The sequence below is a fragment of the Dromaius novaehollandiae genome, chromosome 2 (assembly GCF_036370855.1).
Source record: "Dromaius novaehollandiae isolate bDroNov1 chromosome 2, bDroNov1.hap1, whole genome shotgun sequence".
Lineage (NCBI taxonomy): Eukaryota > Metazoa > Chordata > Aves > Casuariiformes > Dromaiidae > Dromaius > Dromaius novaehollandiae.
The window spans coordinates 153,440,412-153,451,072 of record NC_088099.1 but is presented as its reverse complement, the minus strand read 5'-3'; the positions used below and the strand labels follow the sequence as shown (position 1 = coordinate 153,451,072).

The 10,661-nt window shown below is 36.4% G+C and overlaps 1 long non-coding RNA gene across 1 annotated transcript; it reads left to right on the top strand.

Moving 5' to 3' along the window:
• Positions 1-678: 678 nt before the first annotated feature.
• LOC135327360 (uncharacterized) lies at positions 679-7,022 on the top strand. The gene is made up of 2 exons (XR_010387476.1): positions 679-784; positions 6,687-7,022. It is a non-coding gene; the product is annotated as an uncharacterized LOC135327360 (long non-coding RNA).
• Positions 7,023-10,661: the final 3,639 nt, after the last annotated feature.

Below are 10,661 nucleotides of genomic sequence, written 5' to 3'. Positions count from 1 at the left end.
GTGGAGGCAGGATCCGCCCTGTGCCGGTCATGGCTGGTTCCAGCCAGTCCAGGGTGGATGGGGGCAGCCCCCGTGCCAGGGCTGCTGCTGGCCAGAGGAGTGTGGCGTGGCTGCCCAGGGCTGCCTGTGCGGGAGCTGAGGTATGGTGAAGGAAAGAGGCGAACAGACACAAGAAGGAGACATGGCAGGGGCACCCCTCAGGGGACCGCAGCCCGTGGGCCACACACACTGCTGCAGCAGAGGAAAAGCGTGTGCGGCCGGGAGCGGCAGAGGGACCGCTGCATGCTGCCCCTGGCCCCCTACACCACCGTCGCCTCAGAGAGGGAGCGCAACCTGCGGAGACCTCCAGCGGCATGGAGACTGGGAACGGGGGAGGAGGGTCGCTGGACTGAAGCGGAGCCTGGGGAAGGGGGAGGAAAGGCATTTCCCTGAGTGTTTGTTTATTTATGACCTCTTTGTCTCCCTGTACCGGAATAAGTAATTAAAAGTTTATGTTAATTGTCAAAAAATTAAATTCCCCGAGGCAAGACTGTTTTGCCCGCAACAGACCACTGACAGTGGATTCTGGCTTTTTTACAGAGGTGCGTGACTAAAGCAGTAACAATGGAATAGATATTTGGCTTTCATGTCTTTCAGCTACGGTAGCAGGTCACGTGGCTGATCTCCCTCTGCGGAAGCAGAGACGGGTGATTTGAAATGCGCAGCGTGCCCACCTCGGTGGCACTGCAGTGTGGCCTCACGCTACTCACGGCCAGGTTCAGAGTGGCCTCGGCACCAAGAACGGGTAGGTGCCTTGTGGTTGACAGAAGGTTTTTAGTTGTTTGGAATATATTCATTTCTTATCCCTGATCTCTCTCTCAGGGTTATTCTTTGATTTCTGTACAAAAGTGAATTTATAACACAGTATTCCACCCAGACATTTATTTTTGAAAAATGACTGCAGGAGAATGGGAGCAGAGAGAGAAGGAAATGGTAGACAGATGGACACACACTGTACATATATGCAAGGTACAGTTGTGTGTTTTCTTGGGAAAGGAAACTAAAAGGAATGATTTGATTTTTCTGCTGGAGATTCAGTGAATCAAAAATTGGGAATACTTGAATGAACTTACATGCCAAAATAAGCAAAAAGGGCAATTTTACATAAAGGAATAAGGATACTTTTTTTGTTTAAAAGAATACAATGCAATACAAACACAGAGGACCAAAATCATGCTTTCTGTTTATTCTGTTGAATCAGTCTCCTGATTTATTGGAATTTTTGCCGCCTCCACTCAGGCTAAATTTAGCCTGGAGACAATTTAGGATGTCAATAAGTCATTTGGTGGAGTGAAACACAAAGTCTTTTCATTACCTGAACATGAGAAGAAAACATCATCTGCAGCTTTTCAGAAGTAGGCTTTATTGAACCGAGATTTCTTGCTCCAGAAAAAATCAGTTACCTTACACATTTCTGCTTTATAATTATGACTGCATCCGCGTGCTCGGAATGAGCTTAATCAAAAACAATAGCACACAGGACCTCTGGAAGGTAGAAAGGGATCTGTATAGTTAAGTGACTCAGATATACAGCGATAAACATACTGAGAGATTATGAGAATAATTTCTTTTCTTAAAGATGACAAAGCAATGAGATTTCAAATGTCAGGCTTCAAGTATGAGCTGTAATCACTCTATTAATCATCCATAATGAACTAAAGTATTTCAAGCAGAGAGGTAGTCTTTTTGTAATATATTGGAGGGGACTACAGGATGACAATTGTGACTACATTATTAGATATATGACTAAAATATTGGAAGTTTAGCCTATACATTTCTTTAACAATCTCAAAGAAATTATTGATTGCCATCTACTATGTTTGATTAATCACTACATAAGGGACACCAGTTCAAAGAGTACCCAGAATAAGAAGGAAATACAGAAGGACTTACTAACTAACCTAATTCCATGGCAATCCATGTGGAATACATAACAATAAAATTGAAAGGAAATTTGATTAAAACTTCCTGCTAGAAAATTTGGGTCATTTCCTATAAAATGGAAACAAAAGAAATACTTTTTTTCCCAAAGGAAAGGGAAAACGCATAAAAAACAATGGAGATTGTAACTGATAGGCTGCTAAAGCTCCAGCATTCTTATCCACCATGTAGAATTGCACATCTAATGGCTAAATTAATTTTTGCATAGTAATGAAATTACCATGCAAGTGTGAACAGAATTAAACTTTTAAGATCATTAGATATGTGTTTCTTCTAGCATTTATGGTAGCTGTGGTCTGATATCCCTGTTAAAAATCAAATATGGTTTGGAAAGCCAAAATTGATATTTATTTATTTTATAATATAATCACTGAATACGAAATAATGTCAATTCATGCTAGCAATCTGAGAACAATCTCAAACCATGTCAGCTCTCATATTCAAGCCAGTAAGTACTAGTCTTGATGATAATCTACTTTTCAGATTCTTTTAAATATATTTGGTGGATACTATTTTTATTAGACAAACTCTTAACAGAAAAATATTTGTATAATAGGTGATTATACAATGATGTTCCTAGAAATAAACTTTCGAATTCATCATTTTTCAGTTCTCTTTTATCTGCAGTCTTCTTTGTTGTAATTCATCTGAGTTTCTTAATACATTTTCTTCTCTTTTACACCAAGTGCACTTGAGTCATTTGAATCATTCTGTTAGATAATATACTTTACCCAGCTGAATGCTTTATGAGTAGAGAGAAGTAAGAGTTTAGTGTAAAAGATGGTGCAAAGACAAGCACAGAAATGTAAGACTGGTTCCAGTGCTTGAAAAAGCTGAATATAAAACCCAAACCCTCCTGAGCATCTTTACTGTTGTTCAGAAAGGAAGGAGTATACAAATTGCTCAGCCTTGAAATACAAGTTGCGTGAAGAAACTTGCAAGTGTCATAAAGATACATAAATCGTACCTATGTATTCAAATCATGCTAGCTTTCAGTCACAAGCGCCATGTCAGTCTGAATTTTAATTCTAATTTTTAATACACTATCATTGTGTTAATCTATATACTACCCTTTCTTTATACTTCCACTCCATGATTATCACTTTCTTTTTTATATAGTTTTCTTTCTACTTTTTTTGCTTCCTTAGTTATCATAAACAGGAATAAAATATTAATGCTTCTTCTGGCAAACCTGGTGTTTGGTATGAATGGGAATACAGCACAGAATTGAAATAAGAAGACACATATTTCTTGTACTTGTCAATAGCCAAATAAAATGGCAACATTTGCAAGGCTGCCAAGTTTGGCTTTTTAGTTTACAGAATCTTGTTATATACATTAAGCACAAATGCTAGCATTATGTTTATTTAACTACATTTTATATATTTTTAAACATATTTATATAACCATTCTACCTGGCAATTTGCTGTGTTGAGATCTCCAGGAAAGCTAGAATAGCAAGACCAGAAATCCACTGCAAGAGAGTAAAACATGATTTTTCCTATATTTGGACAATCTTTCATTCTAGAATATTTATTTAGAAGCAAACATACAAAAATCAAATACAAATTATCAGGAAAGACACAGAATCTTTACTGAGAAAGCACAAAACACACTCCTTGAACCAAAACAGTGATTCCTTTATATAGAAAGTAATGTGGACCAGTAACCAGAAGGAGGCACAGCTAGACATGAGGATGGGATACAGTAGCCTAAAGAAAGGCACCTGGAGACATTTGTAATGTTATGGTATATCTGTCCTGGCTTCCATTTGCTGCTCTGGAAATAAGCACTGTCTTCAGCTTAATTATCTGCGTTATACCTTTTTGCATACCTTCACTGTACTTTCAGCCTAAGTGTGCTTTGATGGTTCTTGTTCAGAGAGTCATTTAGCATTGTTTGTGATGTCCAAGTACATATTCAGACACTTGCATAATGTTGCCAAATATGACATCAGACCTGTGAAAGACCAGTGTTCAACTTTACTAGCAGCTGGAGGCTGCCCCAGGGTGCTAGGCAGAATATACCAGGACATTTCAGATGATCCTGGAAATCTGTATTTACAGAACTGAATCCTGCTTTATGTGTTGGGTATCTGGCCTATATTCAATTAAAAGAAATAGGCACTGATTTTATTGACATGACTTACCTTATACTCTTGTTCTGCACTGAAATGAGTTGTACTTTTAAGTTACCTATTTATTGGACTGACTGTGAAGGTATCTTTTGCTGACTGACTTAAATTTATACAAGATGACTCCCACACCAAGTATGTCAACATAAGAAGTTAATATTGAATGATTGGTGAACTGCATATTCACTCACTGACTTGCTGCTGTGTCATCTTTTAACTGTTAGTGAAAGTGTACTCTGATTTAACAATATATTGAAAAGCTGGAGATAGATAAGAGGAGAACCTAAATCACTTGGTAACTTAGAAACTATTGAAACATTTTCCTGAATGCTTCATAACAAATGATATTAGTATGGAATGGATGAGGCCAAAAGAAAGGGAACTCCACAGAGTATTGGTTATACAGAATTCTGATGCATTATTTAAGAAATATAATGTGAACAAGGAAAAATTTGTATCACAAAGGAATTTTCTTGGTGTAGTTAAGACTTTGCCAGTTAGATGCAAAATGTTTTCATTTCATGGAAAATGTTGATACTTCATAATCATCCACTCACCTAAAATTGAGAAGAAAAGCCAAAACTTCTACCCAAAAATGTTTGTCAGTCCAAAAGGTGTTAACACTTTGATCATGTTTATTTTTTAAACATACTATTTTTAGTTTGAACTTCAAAATAGAAGTTGTTCTAAGTTGAGAAAGTATCAGTTTTCATCTAAGACTTTGAAGCAGACATATGAACAACTTCAAAACTCGTTTCACAATAAAAAAAATAATCTGAAAAGTTTTTAAACACTGAACACTGTTTTGAATTCTTTTTAAATGATTCCCTGAAAAATTCCTAACAGCCATAGCTATAAATATACACATTTTTAGCGTAAATTTTAAAATTGCCATTTCCTGATCTTGATCTAATTTATCCTAAAGTCCTTCCTTAAGAAGTCCCTTCCTTAGAACCTTGCAATCTAGGTAAAGACCATGATTAAATTAAAGAACATCTAAATAGAAGGTCCCTGAAAACAATAGAAGTGATGGGAATGTGAGGGTCTATTCCATTATTTCATCACGGTTACTTTTAGGTTTTTTTTTAAGGAATATAATTTTCTATTGAGTCATATAGGTTTTACAGTAACTATTACAGATTTTCATTATATTTCTGTAGAGTCATGCTAGTTTAATCCCTATTAAATCTTACAGAGCCTTTTTATGACTGGTCAAAGGAATATGTAGGTGAAATATTCTTAGAGGGAGTTTTGTGAAGAAGGAAGTGAGGTGGGCACTTGTGAAAGCCAGAGAAGAGGTGATTACAGTTGTCAAGGTGAAAGATGATCATTAGGTCCTACAATTAAATTTGGAGGGAGAACAAAGAAAGATTTTTCTTTACTTACCACACATACACAGTTGAGGAAATGTTCTTAGATGTACAGAGTGTTGTTCAGGAACTACCTCACAAAGGCTTCAGTAAGGCTTAGATGGCACAAATGTAAGACACAGGAGAATAGGTACTAAAATGTAACATAAGTACTAAAAGTAGGGTCTGGAAGTAGAGCTGAAAACATTTATTTACAAAGTAAAGTAACAGACTGCAATTTCTATTCCTAAATGAGGCAAATCATTTTGAAAGTCAAGAAAAGTATAAATCTTGTATTAAAAATAATTTCAAATTTTCCCATCACAAAGAAAACTGGAAATCTTCAGAAACATATTGTTAATCTGTCCTTTTGCTTTGCTATATAAGCAGTGGTGTAGCCTAGAGGCTATGCAGGTAAGCAGAGTTTAACTGCTTTTTATTTGCTCTGTTGTGAGTTTATCTATTTCTGCCTGATCTGACACATCAGAAAAATGGACACAAGCTTTTTCTTTATGGCTAGGACATCACAGGTTAAATCCTCACAAGTAAATCCCTTCTCTTGAAAACTTGCAGGCTCAAGGAGCCTTTTAGCTTTGGTCTACAACTTTCCAATAACTTCCAGTCCATCAGAATCAGCTGGTTTTTAAAGAGGAGGTTAAACAAAATCATGTGATTCATTATTATTAAAATATTTTTGTTTTGTTTTATTCAGGAGATGAGGGAAATAATAAGATGCTTTCTACTTTCCTTTTCCCCACTGTCCACCCAGTTCTTCACCTTTCAATTACATAATATGTGCAGTATGGCCAAAGGTGTGAGAAACTGGTATACACAAAGCATACCTGCACACGAAGTTAAAAGTCTACATATTCTACCAGATTTCTTTTTATGTCTCTCAGATGCCTTTGATGCCAGTATGACATTGTGTTAGTACTTACATAGCATAACATCTTGCTTTTTGCTACTCCTAGCATAATCATTCACCATACTTTGGGAATAGTTCTCAAAGTACATGGAGTGTCATTCAGACAGTCCGCACTTTGCAAATACTGCAGAATTTATATGCCTACCAGTATGATTTCAATTACCTTGCCAATGCCATTTTTAAGAGTTATTTTTAAGTTGGAAAGTTTCATGCTGCCTCTTAAATCTTCTTAATTTTATTCAATGAAATTTGCTAGATTGAAAAGATGTTTTAGATTTGATCTGTGCCTATTTTACAGAATCACAGCAACCCTGAGATGATCAAGACTTTATCATGACAACAGGTACACAAACTCTTCAGGAGGAGCATTCCCTGGTCCAAGAGGTCAAGCTGATTTTAATGAAGAAGGATGGATCCACTTTCAAGTCAAGATTCATCTAATATTCTAAGACTAAGAGTGCTTATATAGAAAGTCCAGGATGTACTTATGACTGAGTCTGGATGTTGAGTAACAGAATAGATTCTTTGTGCAAGAACATATGCAACACTTGATATCTAATACCTAAAGCTGAGTAATGGTGACACAAAGTGTGTTAAACATTTGTTCTGAGAATAAAGCAGAAGATGAAAAATGGTTTCATTAGCAACAGCTTTTTACATTTCTGAAAGCCTTCAATTTTTTTTTCAGATTAAAAATAGTTATCACTTGATAGATCAGCATGTATCCTACTTATGAAGGGCCACATTCTCTTTTCCTAAACTTCATCTAAATTACAATATAGGTGGATTTCAAGTATGGAAATCAAAGACCAGCTGTTTCACAAGAACATAAGTGCCATCCCAGATCAGAGCACATATTTAACAAGTTCGGTACTTCTTGTTTAATGAGTGCTCAGCAGTATTTTCACTATTTTGTGGAAATAGCAGTCATGTAGTCATGGCAGTCATGAGTGATGCATCCCCAGATTATTCCCTGTTTCCTCTCCAGTACAACTGTAACAAATGTGTTATGTGAACCCCTTATAAATGTGATACCGTTTCATATTGCTGTTCTCCCAGTGCTTTGCAAAGGCTCCTCTGTTTGTCTCAAAATGTCCTACCATGAGGAATGGAGGAATGTAAACTCTTTTATGATTGCAAGATGAGTGGAAAGATGTATGTATTCTGTTCAAATTCCTGCAATGGTCTACTTGCATTACACCTAACTCCAAATGGCACTGACTCAAAGTCAAACACATCTTGTATATTCCTGCACCTGTTAGAGCACTCATCCAGGAGATTATTGAGCTGAACTCCAGAACTTTGTCAACCCAGGAGACCTTGAGCTTACTATTGCATAGCACTGTCTGGTGATCCAAGGAGAGGAAGGACATTTAGGGCTGTAAGTACGCTTAGCAGGTAATTTCTCTGGAATTTGGCAGAAAATTGTTTATTTCAGTTTGTTTCATTATGAAGACCAAGAAGTTAAAGGGAAAACACAGGTTTAGGTATGCACATTCTGCGAGACATACCAGATAGCTTGATTGATGATATATCACAACGCTTATCTAAAGGTTGTATGAGTTACACCATCTGTGTTGTATCTTTACTTGGAAGATGGTAGACTCACTGCTTTCTGTGGACAGAACATTCATAGAGCAGTTGCTCACTGGCAGAGGATAACAAGTAAGAGGAAGGGAAAAAGAATAAAATGGTGGAAAAAAATTTAAAAGAGGGAAAATATCAAGTCTTGGAACAACATGGAGAGAAGCAAAGTATTCAGAAATACAACGTGAATTAGATCGTAAGGGAAAATACCTGTACTCTCTACATTATCTTAAAAGAAATATGTTTGATTTTTGATGTGTTATGACTATGTGGTCATTTTATCTGACTTAAGGCAGCCAAGAGTTAAGGATCTAGTCTGAGATGGTCTTCCAAGATCCCTCTGACACACTGAAGACAAATATGCACCTTCACGTGGTGATTCATCCCTTAACGCTAGGGTTTAATAAGATGGGATGAATCATCTTCTGGAAGTATCATTGATTACAGAAGGGAAAAAAAGTAGTAGTGGATCCTTTCATTTAGACAGTTTATCTTAGGTGACATGAATCCCACTCATGTTAACCATCTTAGTCCTATTAATAAATATTGGTCATTTACATAAAAGGAAGTAGAGTAATTTGGTCCTCTAACATCCATTTCAAAGTGGGCCACTGAACTTAATTTGTCAACACACTGGTAATGGCATCTGAAATACGTATACTTTTTTTTCTTCCAAGTTGAAGCAACTTGGCAATATTTTGGAATGTCTGTCAACCTGATATTTTGTCTATGAATGTTTTTACCAAGTGACACAACTCACTTTAAGCTAGAGAACAAATAAAATACCACATTAACATCAAGCTTGTAAAGACTGAAGTCTGACCAACATTAAAATAAAGTAAAAGACAAAGTATGAAGAAGGTCTTGAGCTCTCAAACTGCAGATAGATCTCTACCACTTCCCAAATCATTGTCTATTATTTCCAAACTCTATAATAATGTATTCCATCATAGCTACTAGGAACATTAAAGCACTCTGTCAGCTTTTTTAAATGTTAGTTTTGAAACCAGCAGACAATAACAATTTTAACAGATGTCAAGACTAGATCTTTCTTTCAAGAATATAAAGCATTAGTTTTTTGATATCAAAGTTCAAGATTTACGCCTATATAACAAGTATATTTATCACTAAAATTCTCAGCTTAATTAACATTTCCAAACCCACTCAAAACCTAGTCAGTTCAAAGATAACTTGGATGCCCCATCTAAATAAACATTGGCTTGATTTTAATGTGATGGAAGGACTTAGTATTGATGTCACTTCAGTGTAGAGGGAGTTCTGTATCGATTTTTATGTTTATAAAAAAGAATAAGACAAAAAATAAGCAAATTTCACAGGGGGGAAGATAAGGAAATAAACTCACCCAGTGGACGAGTTGCTTTTATTGTTTTTTTAGATGAATTTGATGCCTATGAACATAAGGATCTGTTCTGAAGAAAATAATGCTTCACTGAGCTCCCTAAAAGCCTTGTGGAAACTCCCTTTGCTTTGCAACAAACTTTTATTGTATGGTGAGTTTTGAGATTAAGAATATGTGTGAATATGTGGAGTTTAACTATACTTTGAGTCTCTCTCTTTCCCTAGAGATAAGTGAAGAGTTCAGTAAAATCAAGAAAGATCTAATGAGGAGTCTCAAACCTATTCCTGTCTTCTCTTTTCCAAGGTAATTTTCCTATCTTCCTCATTTATCTCATTCATGCCTTTCTGCCATTACCATCCCACTGTGCAGCCTGTTCAGCAACCCAAGTGACTACATTTCCTGCATTTTTTTAAGCCCAGCCTCCAACAAATCTGGCCTTTATTTTATCCAAACTGAAGCCCCTTCCTTCTCAAATCCAGCTTCCTTCAAAGACTCCTTCCCCTCCCTTTGCAATCTCCGTTGCACAAGCAGCCTCTGCTTCTTATTCAATTAATTGCTTTTATACATACAGAGTGTACCTAAGCTTCATTTACAGCATCTGGCCGTGTTTGCCTCTGTGATTAGTGTCTCTTTTGGCTCAAAGGATATGTACAGCCCAGCGGTTGTTACTAAAGAGGAAAGAGAAATGAAAGAAAAGGAGGAGAGGAAAGACAAAAGCTGGACAGAATTTTCCTTAAGCTTCTGGTACTGTGGCACTGTCTCCTTTCTCCAGTTACATTTCATGCTTCCCTGTCAGCCTTTTCAATTATAGAACCACTGATTTAAATACAAGATACTAACATTTTTCAGTAGTTTATGGCAATGTCCCTGAGCCCTGGGCTTGGTCTAAGGGTAGACAGTCACTTTTACTAGTGGGAGACTGAAAGTCAGCAAAGAAATATAAAAGCAAATGCAAACATTCAAATTTCACTGAATTTAGAGTTTCTGGTTTAAAATTAGCAAACCAGTAAAACCAATCAAATTCTGTAGATGTGGTGTTAGGATATAAGCATGATAATATAGTGGAGGGGCAAAAAGTACTCCCTTCTACTCTAGAAAATAGGCTAATGTTTAGTTGTGTATGCATTTTTTTCTCCCACCTTTTCTCAAGTCTTGAAATATGTGCCAAAGTACTTCCTTACTTACAAACATTTGTGCTAATATTAACACACAAAATGTTAAGAATAAAGATAGAGGCAAAACTGTAACTTCAACAAAGGCATTTTCCAAAAACTATTTTGATAACAATAAAGAAAACAATTTCCAGGAAAAAAAATATCCCCAGAG